Here is an 11,972-nt window from a genome sequence, read left to right as displayed (position 1 = left end):
TTTTGTATGTCTTTGGAGAAATGTCTGTTCATGTCTTCTGTCCATTTCTTGATTGGATTATTTGTTTTTTGGGTGTTGAGTTTGGTAAGTTCTTTAAAGATTTTGGATAATAGCCCTTTACCTGATAAGACATTTGCAAAAACTTTCTCCCATTCTGTTGGTTGTCTTTTAGTTTTGTCAGCTATTTCCTTTGCTGTGCAAAAACTTTTTATCTTGATGAAGTCCAATAGTTCACTTTTGCTTTTGTTTCCCTTGCCTTTGGAGACATGTTCAGCAAGAAGTTGGTGCAGTTGAGGTCAAAGAGATTGCTGCCTGTGTTCTCCTCTAGAATTTTGATGGATTCCTGTTTCACATTTGGGTCTTTCATCCAAATGGTCCAGTTTCATTCTTCTGCCGTCCAATTTTCCCAACACCATTTGTTGAAGAGACTATTTTTTTCCATTGGATATTCTTTCCTGCTTTATTTAAGATTGGTTGACCATAGAGTTAAGGGTCCATTTCTGGGTTCTCTGTTATGTTCCATTGATCCATGTGTCTGTTTTTGTGCCAGTACCATACTGTCTTGATGATTACAGCTTTGTAATACAACTTGAAGTCTGGAATTGTGATGCCACCAGCTTTGGTTTTCTTTTTCAACATTCCTTTGGCTATTCGGGGTTTTTTCTGGTTCCTTGCAAATTTTAGGATTATTTGTTCCAGCTCTGTGAAAAATGTCAATGGTATTTTGATAGGGATGGCATTGAATGTGTAGATTGCTTTGGATGCATAGACATTTTAACAATATTTGATCTTCCAATCCATGAGCATGGAATGTTTTTCCATTTCTTCATGTCTTTTTCACTTTTTTTCATAAGTGTTCCATAGTTTTTAAAGTACAGATCCTTTGCTTCTTTGGTTAGGTTTATTCCTAGGTCTCTTATGGTTTTTGGTGCAATTGTAAATGGGATCGATTCCTGAATTTCTCTTTCTTCTGCCTCAGTGTTAGTGTATAAAAATGCAACTGACTTCTGTGCATTGATTTTATATCCTGCCATGTTGCTGAATTCCTGTATGAGTTCTAGCAATTTTTGGGTGAAGTTTTTTGGGTTTTCAACATAGAGTATCATGTCATCCATGAAGAGTGAAAATTTGACTTCTTTGCTGATTCAGATGCCTTTTATTTCTTTTTGTTGTCTGATTGCTGAGGCTAGGACTTCCAGTACTATGTTGAACAACAGTGGTGAGAGTAGATATCCCTGTCATTCTTCTACCATTTTCTTACTTCTCTTTACTGTGTTTTGAAATACTAGGTTGTAGTTTTTATAGGTGTGTCTTCTCCTGCATGATTTTATTATTTCTAAAGAGATTATTCAACCTCTCTTCTTTTTCTTAAAATATTTTGCATGAGGTTGATTGTGATTCTTTTTTGTTGCTCATTTTGACACAAAATTACTTTTCCTGAACTTTTAGGAAGGAGAGGTGGATTAGAAGAGCTTTTCTAGCTTCACAGCTGTAGGGCTCCCGTGTGTGTGTGTGTGTGTGTGTGTGTGTGTGTGTGTGTGTGTGTAGCATTAAAAATTATGGCCTATTGCTTTCTGAGATATCCTGGTTTTGTTCCCTTCCTCTAATTTTATCTGAATTTTCTGTTTCCTTTACATCAATTATCTATATACTATACCATGTGGATTCTTTTCCCAAATGTTTGTTCTTATTACAGGGTTTTGTTTGTGGAAGGGAGTTTTGGCTGGTTGGTTTTGTGAGTTCACAGGGCCTAGAGTGCTTCAGGCCCTTCAGACTTCCCACAGATCCTTGAACCCACCCACAAGTTGGATTATACAAAATCTTCCTGGTTGTTTGCTACTGTTTTTAAATATGCCCGCTACTCTTTCCTGTAAGTGTGTGTGTGTGTGTGTGTGTGTGTGAGAAAGAGAGAGAGAGAGAGAAATGAACATAAACCAAAAAGTGTACCTATGAATTAGGGGATTTCTGAGTCTTCAGGAGTCATATTCTCTATACCTTACTCTCTAACCACAATATACTCAGTAAAAGTACACATAATCATGGGTATAGATTTATTTTTTATACATTAGTATACATTGTATATCAAACTGAAAATCTATAGAGAAAATCAAATGATCAATATTGTTGAAAAGAAAATTTGTTTTCTTCAATATCCTCCATTATACAGAAGGGGTTGCCATTTAGATTGAGGAGAGAAAGCTGATAAAAAAGTTAAAAGATAAGGTACATTGATTAAAATGTTTATTAACTCTAAATATACGGGCCAACTTATATGTTGTGTAAACTGATTCAGAATATCTGAGTGATTAAGAGGTTAGCCTCTGGAATGACAGACCTAGATTTGATTCCCCAAATTGTGTCTTACTAGTTATTTCCAGAAAGTTACTTAATCTAAGCTTCAGTTTTTCCTTCTTAATATAAGGAAAACCTGCCTATTAGTTTTATTGTAAAGATTAAATGAAGTAATGCATTAAAATGCTTTGCACAGTTCCTAGTACTTAATAAGCGATCAAGAAAGTTACTTATTTAAATATTATTGTTTGTCTGCCTGAGTGGGTAGATGAATTTCATAATTGAGATGATGAAGGACTTACAGTGACATCGGCTTTATTTTCATATTGAATCTTCATCTGGCAGAAACAGTTTTTGCCTGTTTGCCTGCCTGCATTGTATTGTGTGCCTGTTCTTTCTCTTTAATAGTATGACTTTGTTTTGATTCTATGCCTTGCATAGAGTGGATACTAAACAAATACTTCATAGTATTTGTCTTCACAGGACAAAGTAACACATTACTTGTTTTTAGAGAATCTGGTTAAAAGCTCAAGTGGGCCATGCCCAATTTTGTCTTCATGAAGTTTATGCCTTTTCACCATCTGGACTTTTAGATTTCCCAGCAACTGGGGGTTGTTTCCCTGACTCGTGCTGGCTGCTAGGTTTGAGATTGCTGCTTCATCTGTCATTACTCTCATAAAGATGCCTAGACAGACACATCTGTGGGCATTAATTTGCATGATGTTTCTGACTGATCTATTACATATTTTACAATTGCTTATTCACCATCAGTAACAGAAACCCTGCAAGTCTGTATTCCTTATAGTGTTTACCCAAGTCAGTTTCTGTCTTTGGCTTTGGAACATCATTTTAATTAATGACATAGTAGTATTGCATTTTCCTTTCTCCCTTCTTTCCATGGGCTGTATATTAAGTGCTATGTGTTATGCCAAGATTAGTTTTACCAAAATTTTAAAGAACTGAAGATGTTTCAGTACTTAATTGCTAAAACATAGATAAATTTAGCCAAGAGGAGCAAAGCAGCTAGTTCTGGAAACCTCTTCTGAAATAGTGCAGCTCAGGTTCTATTTGCTGTCCCCTAAAGTAATTCTTCTCAGACTTTAAATCAGAATTTTAATCACTTGGGGAACTTGTTAAAATGTAGATTCTAATTTGTTAGTTTGGGATGGAGTCTGAGATTGTGCATTTCTAACCGCTCCCACAATATGCTGATGCTGCTGGATCTGTGGACCACACTTTGAACAGCAAGATGTTGGGGCAGAAGTATGATCTGACCAGATGTACAATGAATTGTTAAAACACATTTTGCCTTCCGTTTACGTTTTGATGGGAATTAGAGCTGGCAAATTATTTATATTAAATGTAAGTATTGAATATAAATGAGAGGAAGATCTAGTGTCCTTGAGGATGGATTAGAAAACATATTTAAATTAGTATTAGGGGTTTAGTTTAGTCATTAAATATTTTTGTGACATTGCTAGGCATTTTAGTTTTACATATACCCCCACAAATTATTACAATAACTCAGTAAATTAGGTTACTATTCTTATTTTACAGACAAAGAAATTGAGATTCAGGGAAGTTAAGCGACTTTCTTAAGGCTTCTTAATAGTAAAGCTGAGATGGGCTTAGGTCTGACTTGAGGCTCATTTCTTTGGCACTGCAGTAAGGTGCCTTCCTAATAAGATTGTTTTGCTGGGAAATGAGCTTAAACGTGTTTAAATGTTTAAACATGTCTTTGGACCCCTCTAAAGGAGTTTATATGTATATCTAGGAAAATTTAGATAGTTTAGCTTTGTGAGTATTTACTGTAGAGTTCTGTGAAGCTTATAGTGGTGATGGGAGGGACGTGTGTGTATGTGAGCGCGCGCGTATACATTTCCCTTAAATTAGATGCAGTGATTAAGAGTGATTTTATTTATTTATTCATGAGAGAGAAAGAGGCAGAGGGAGAAGTAGGCTCCCCAAGGAGCAGGGAGCCCGATGCGGGACTCGATCGCAGGGATCATGACCTGAGCCGAAGGCAGACACTTAACCATCTGAGCCACCCAGGCACCCTTAGATGCACTCTGGTAAGGAGATATTTACCCCTTTCTAAAACCAGCTCCTGATCTCTAAGATTCCTTCAAGCCCATATATCCTATGATAAATGTGATAGTGTTGTTTTTGAAAATGGATTGTGAGATAGATGGGGAATTTAAAACATTTCCACCAGCAGATGGCACTCCAGCATTTCTACAACTGGCAACCCTTAGCCGTTACCAAAGCAGAAAGACAGGAGAAAACCTGGAGACAGGTTAAAAAAAAGAAAAGAAAAAAAAAGCCCAACTCATTAAAGTATGATATGTTCGTCATCATTGTGATGGGAAATTACGTATGTATCAAGTAACAAACATATATATGTGTGTATACACACACACACACCCCCACAAATATTACATCATAATCCCTTACAGGGCTGCACAGCAGTTTTCACCAAACTCTACTATAGCACTTAGCAAATGGATTTTTGTTAACCTGTTCATTTTCCCAGGTAGACTGTAAGGTTTCCAAGGGCATGGATATCTCTGGATTCCAAGGGTGAGGGGAAGACACACTGCCTAGCCTGTTTTCAGCCCTCAATATTTCTCCCTTTTGTTCCCTAGAAAATTGGTTAAGTATTACCTTGAATGCAGGAGAATGTTTAACATTGATCCATGTGTAAAGCCTTTTGTTTTATTTTTTTCCTTTGAATGATTACCTTATGGGCATCAACTCTAATGTGTCTGATGTATGTCCTTTGATATTTTTGTATCCTTGTAAAATTATTGGTTCGTGTGTGTTTAATTTGTACTAATGTTATTATTCTATAATATCCTGGGTTTTTTGTTCCTCACATATCATTCTATTTAAAGCCCATCTGTGTTCTTGTATTTACATTCAGTTCACTGCTTCTATCTGCTGCCCTCCTCATTTTACCTGCCCATTTCCCTGTGATGGACATCTATGTTTCTCTAATTCCCCTGAATTAAAATCAGTGCTTTACTGATCGTTCTCATTCAAGTCCTTTTGAGTTGCTTGGGTAATTTATGCCCATAGTGGGATTGCTGGATCTTAGGGAATATACTTATGTAATTTCATTAAATATTGCCAGATTACTCTTCAGAATGTCCCAACCCATTTACACTCCCATCGGTGTGCAAGAAGGTTGCATTCTCCCCACATCCACAATTAGCGTTATCCAATATTTACATTTTGCCAATCAGATGGTGTAAAGGGAAAACATTGCTTGAATAAAGGAATAATCAGTTGAAAATCTTTTAAAGCTAAGAGGATATATGGTATTCACCTGCATAATTTTTCCTTCTTTGAGGATGATCTCTCACTATCTGAACTTTCATTGTCTAAACTTAGGAACAGAATAGATTCTGATAATTTTTTTGAGATATCCTTTAGTATTTGAACTCCTGCTCCTCATTACCTGAAACCTAGGAACCAAATAGATGGAAATAACATGGTATCCTTTGCCATCTAAATTTTCTCTCTGTAACTAGAAACCATATAGAATTGTATAGCAATGGATTCAGGATATGCTGAGGCTCTACTCCAAAATCAGTTCTCAGAATATATGCGGGTGGGCCAAGGCATAATTTTTTTTAAAGATTTTATTAATTTATTTGAGAGAGAGAGTGAGAGAGCTTGAGCAGGGGGAGGGGCAGAGAGACAAGCAGACTCCCCACTGAGTGTGGAGCTCAATGGGGGCTCCTGTCCGGGGACCCTGAGAGATCATGACCTGAGCCGAAATCAAGAGTCAGCCACTTATCTGACTGAGCCACTCCAGTGCCCCGATGCATAATTATTTTTAAAAAGCTCCTAGGTGATTTTAATGTGCTGCTAGGGCTGAATATCAGTGACCCTCAATTCTCAAATTATTCTTACTTCTTCCTGAAAGGGAAGAGCATTTAAAAGTATTTAAACACCGTATCATGCTGCCTAGGCTTCAGAGAATCAAAAGAGAAATGTAATATTTAAGTGTCCAGTGGAAATGAAACATACTTTCTAAAAGTCACAGCACATCATTGTCTCTAGGTGACCCAAGGGACTAGAAGAATTGGAAAATCTGGTGAGAGTTAAGGTTGGTAAGGTTTAGCATAATTGGTTTTGAACCAGGGAAGGACTTGGGTATGCTTATGGGGCAACAAAACTACTCCAAAGAGTTGGAGATCTAGATGTTAATATGGGCAGAGGTAAAATATTCTGTTGTGTGTATACATAGGCTATTAGCTGATTTTGATTATTGAGGACTGAACCTGTGGTAGGCTTTCTACTGTTAATATTTAACTCTCATTATTGTGAACTAAACACATTAGGATATTTAAAAAGGTCCAAGTGTGCTATTAGCCTAGGGAACAAAAGAAAATGCAAGCATAGTCACTCTGTGGGGGTCAACAAACACAACTGTGTTCATGCAAATGTTTTATTAGGGGTTCCATATTTCAATGTAGATACTAAAATAGGAGATATACTGAGATAAATAAATAAGATTTATAAAGGGGCGCCTGGGTGGCTCAGTCGGTTGAGTGTCTGACTCTTGGTTTTGGCTTGGGTCATAGTCTCAGGTTTTGGGGTCGTGGGATCAAGGCTGAGTTGGGCTTCACATTCAGCATGGAGTCTGCCTGTCCCTCTCCCTCTGCTCTTCCCCCAACTTGCACACACGCTCTCTCTCTCAAATAAATAAAATCTTTTAAAAAAGATTTTTATATGCACCTTCTTAGAGATTATCTTAAGTACTTAGAATTGTCTGACTAGGAAAGTGGTCTAGTTGTTTGAAGGTATGTATAAACAACTTATAGTTAATGAAGTTACAGAATATGTGAAAGACAATCTGAATTTTTGTCCTGGGACATTATATGTAAAAAGTTCTCAGGTATTTTCAGTAACAAACATACCAAGAGTATAGTCTGATTATCAGTCGGTAGAACTGGCTTTAGCCTCAGATTCTTTAAGAAACAGCATTTTGAACTTTTTTTTGGGGGGTAGGGGCAGAGGGAGAGAGAGAGAGAATCTTAAGCAAGCTTCACACCAGCATGGAGCCCAACGCTGGGCTGGATCTCATGACCCTGAGATCACTACCTGAGCCGAAATCAAGAGTAGGATACTTAGCCGACCAAACCACCCAGGTGCGCCATCATTTTGAACTTTTTGACGCTGTATTTCCTTACCTGAGTAATGAGGATAAAGCTTGTCCTGTCTATGCTATAAGCATAAAATAGAATGTATACCTATAAGTTATTATTATACTATTTCAAAATCTTAGGTTTCAGGTGTATAAATTTCTTCCCACCTTACCCTATGCAAGTTATGTTTATTTCTACCATGAAACCCAAGCAGTGAAAATGATAGTTGCATAGTAACTATGTGCCAAGAACTAAAGATGTTACCTTGTTTAATTCTCACATAATTTTCACAGCACATGTGAAGGGAAGTATACTTAAGCCTATTTTGTAGATGGAGAAATTGCGGCTCAGCAAGAATAAATGACTTGTTCAACAAAGGTCACGTGAGCAGATAGTAAATTCTGAACTGTGTTTAATCAAAGTCTATTGAACTCCAAAGCCCATGCAATTTGCAATAAAACATGATGCTTTTCAGGACTAATCTGCATGTACAAAAGGCAAAATGGGCTAAGATAGTAAAATGACTCTTCAATGAATGCAACTAATGACATGAATAAATGTAATCTATTTTTCTGTTACTTGGTTTTCCACCTATAGCAGTTTCTCAAATAACTGTCATCCCTACCTCAAACATGCTAAAGGATTTTGAACTGAACTCATTAGAGTTAACCCCATTTATTATGGTTATGATCTTCCCCACATTTTACTGTTCGATGGGAACAATGGGAATAAAACCCATCCAGCTCGAGTTTTCTTATATAACAAGATAGAACAATCATAGTTCTAAATTCCTTTCCCCTTCAACTTTCCATATGGAGAAGGTGTTGCCCTCCCTTGTTCATCTGAGCATGACAGAGACACAGTCTTTGTTATTCCCCAGCACTGTCCTTTGCCCATTCTTCTGCCCTCTCCTGTCTTAGTGGAAAACTGAAGGAGGCTTGTAAAACTTAACTTTTCTTCCTTTTTCAGATGCTAGTCACAGGCAGAAGAGCCTGCATGGTTTAACTATGTAATACATACTTGCTTTATTACTGCATTTATTGACCTTATATTAGAGTTGACCTTTTGTTTCAACTTTATCACTAAATTCTTTATATATAACTTAAATTCTTGCCCCAGTCATCAATTAAGGGGATGTATTTGTGGCAAGTATGGGAGAGAAGGAATAAGAGATAACAAGAAACCAGTAGCACAATTGTATACTATTTTGGAATTCATAAAGCACTTTTTTTAGACATAACCTTATTTGCTTCTTACTCTAGGATATTATGTCAGTTTTACAAAGTAGGCAGCTGAGACAACAGTTACAAAGTTTACCCGAGGTCATAGAGCTAGGATCTGGCAAAGTCAGGACTTAAACTCAGGTCTTCCAACTCCTAGTCCAAGGTTTTTTCAACTGTACAATGACAAACTGTTAAAAGGTATGCAATATTTTAGCCACTTACAGTAGAAAGTGTTGGTTAAGAACACAGACATAGGCTTTGGAGTCAGGTAGCCCTAGGTTTCAATCCTTGCTGCCACTTATTAGCAGTGTATCATGAAAAAGTTGCTTAACATCTCTGAGTCAATTTTCTCATATGTAAACTAGGTATGCTAATGAATTATATCTACCTTTCAGAGTTATTTGATAAAATTAATAAGATAACATATGTATAATTCTGAGTACCATTATGGGACCACAAGAGCTGTAGTCAATGTGGACACGTCCACAGGCAGTGATGAGACAGCAGGTTGGCTGCTATAGCTTCATGCTTCCCAGTTCCAGTTATTGTGGCAAGAATTTTTTTCTTGCTGTTTCATATCTAGGTATAATTCTTCCAGAAGGGGAAAACAGGTATAGAAATAACTATAGCTCTGAATGTTTAATAGAAAGAGAGGTGGCATATAGAGTCAATGAGTTTGTGACAGGCTAAAAGTGTGAAAAAAGCATAGGAAAAATGGACAGAAATTGCTGTAGTCAAGAAGACCATCATTGGGGCACCTGGGTGGCTCAGTCGGTTAAGCATCTGCCTTCGGCTCAGGTCATGATCTCAGGGTCCTGGGATTGAGCCCCACATCGGACTCCCTGCTCAGCAGAGAGCCTGCTTCTCCCTCTCCCTCTGCCTGCCACTTTGCCTACTTGTGCCCTCTATCTCTCTGTCAAATAAATAAATAAAATCTTTAAAAAAATATTAAAAAAAAGAAGACCATCATTAAAAAGCATGCACATCTTGCAGCAATACTGTATACTACAAAGTAGAATTTGGCCATAAACACAGGATGTAGCATTAGTCCCAGTCATTAGTACTGGTACCCATATTGGTAACTGGCATATCTCTACTGGTCTGAGATGAAATGATAAAAATACTATAGTGATTTTTCATGAAGCTAAATTTATTCAGTTTAAACACTTGCTCTTAAAGTTGCAAATTAAAACAAAACAAAAAAATTAAACACTTGCTCTTTATTTTTGACATACCATTTCAGCTTTTTTTTTTCTTTTGGGAAATAATAATGATAAATAATTGATAAATTTTTAAGGTCCTTGCCAGGCAAAATAAGTTGGCAAATATAGGTCAGCTCTTCCCCACTAATATTTATTTTGAAATCCCATAGTCTAGAAAAACACTGAATGAGTTAATCTTCAAGATTTCTTACAGGTGTGGGAAACTAGACTCCTAGATATCAAAGGAATTTATCTATGAGGATCATTTAGTAACATCAGGAAGAGCATTTCCAAGGAGATGCATCTAGTTCCCAATAATTCACATTTTATACAAAGGCCCCACTTCTTATCTCCTAGGAAATTACAATTTAAGACAAAACAGAGGTACAGGTCATTGCCACTCAGCACATAGAAACCAGAGTAGAAACTAATATACAGATTAATAATGAGGAACTTACAGCATATAATTTAGGATTAGATAGGAAGAAAGACAAAAGCCAAACTAGACCAAAGGACCAAACAATCAGGTCATCTTGGAGTCAACCAGGGCTATCTGGAACTCTTTAAATGTTACTAAATTGCTTTCTTTGCCTCGATGTCCTGAGGCTGTACATGACTATAGAATTTCAATGGCTAGACTAAAGAAGATGGTTTTCATCAGGAATTTAAAAAAAAAACACTCTTTTGTTGGTTTTGATTTTTGTACTATATACAGGTTCTGAGGAGAACATTAAATACTGGTTAAAGTAACTAGGACACCAAACAATTATAGAATACTTGGGTAAGTAAGCAAACATCGTGGATAAAATTAATAACTAGGCAGATTCTCATACCCAAGGTCATCCTTAGTCTCAAGAGTAGGTATTTTTGAAAGATACATTAATTACAGACATCTAGTGGGTGAGTGATTTATTTCATTTATGTGGTTGTCCTCTGGTTCCAATTAATGTGGCTTCTAAAAGTACATTCACTTGTAAGCCAGGGGATGTTTAGGCCCTTGGAAAATCTGACTCCTTGTTAAACATGTATAATCAGTTTTAATTCTGAATACAGCAAATGAACAAATGGCTTCTGAATTTGTAAGATAAGTATTTCCTGAAGGAGGTGATCAGGAAAATGCTAATAGCTGGGAAAACAAATTACTGAACCGAAACCTAAAACAAAGTTCACTGTGACAAATAAGTCTTATTTTTTTCACATTCTTCTTGAAAGCACTATATGATTTTAGTGTATTAAGCATGATTTGATTTACCATTAATTTATTTCATAGACATTTATGGAGCGCCTGCTAAGTGCCTGGGTGTGGAGATACAAAGATAAATAAAAATCTTTGCTCACCAGGCTGTTACCATCTCAAGGAGGTGCTCAGCGCACATTTTAAAATTATGGTAATTTCTATGGGAACTTATACCGTACCACACATCCACACACAGAAACACACACATATTTTAAAGGATTTAGGTGTGTGTCAGAAATTTTCAGGAACCGAAAGAAGCAGGCAGGCCTTAAGGGCCAAAGCTCACATCTAATACTTTTGTATATAACATCTTAGTTTTTAAAATCATCTTTAAATAATATGCCTTGGATTTTCCTTCTCTTTTGGCCTCATGTTATGCAGTTCTACTTCTAGAAGGTCTTAATGGCACTTCCCAGTCTAACCCAACCTAACCTCTGTATTTCTTCGTTGCTTAGTTTGGTAGAAGCTCCTCAGGGAACTTCAGCTGAAGGTCATGCACTCTAGCCCTTTTCAGATTCTTTCATCCTACCTGGGGGGGAGAGAGGGGAGACAGGTTGCCATTTCAGCGTTTGTGGGCTCTGAGACTGCCATTTGCACATCCACACTTGAGGAAAACCTTTGTTCTGCATTTTGCCTGTTTGATATCTGGAGGCCCTGGGACGCTCATGTATACCCACAACACATAAAATAGTTATCTTCATCTGCCAAGTAGAAGGCCCATTTTGTTCCAGAAAGAAGCCGACAGTAGTGCCACAACTCTGCTGTGAGTACAGCAAACTGGGCCTGACTTCTTTTCCATGCTTGGGTTTGGGACCCATGGCTCCGCCTGAGAGGTGGTGTGGGTCTGGGTTGGTGAGTTAGG

The sequence above is a fragment of the Phoca vitulina genome, unplaced genomic scaffold (genome assembly GCF_004348235.1).
Source record: "Phoca vitulina isolate PV1807 unplaced genomic scaffold, GSC_HSeal_1.0 scaffold48, whole genome shotgun sequence".
Lineage (NCBI taxonomy): Eukaryota > Metazoa > Chordata > Mammalia > Carnivora > Phocidae > Phoca > Phoca vitulina.
The sequence above is the reverse complement of the archived record's forward strand: the minus strand, read 5'-3'. Positions refer to the sequence as shown.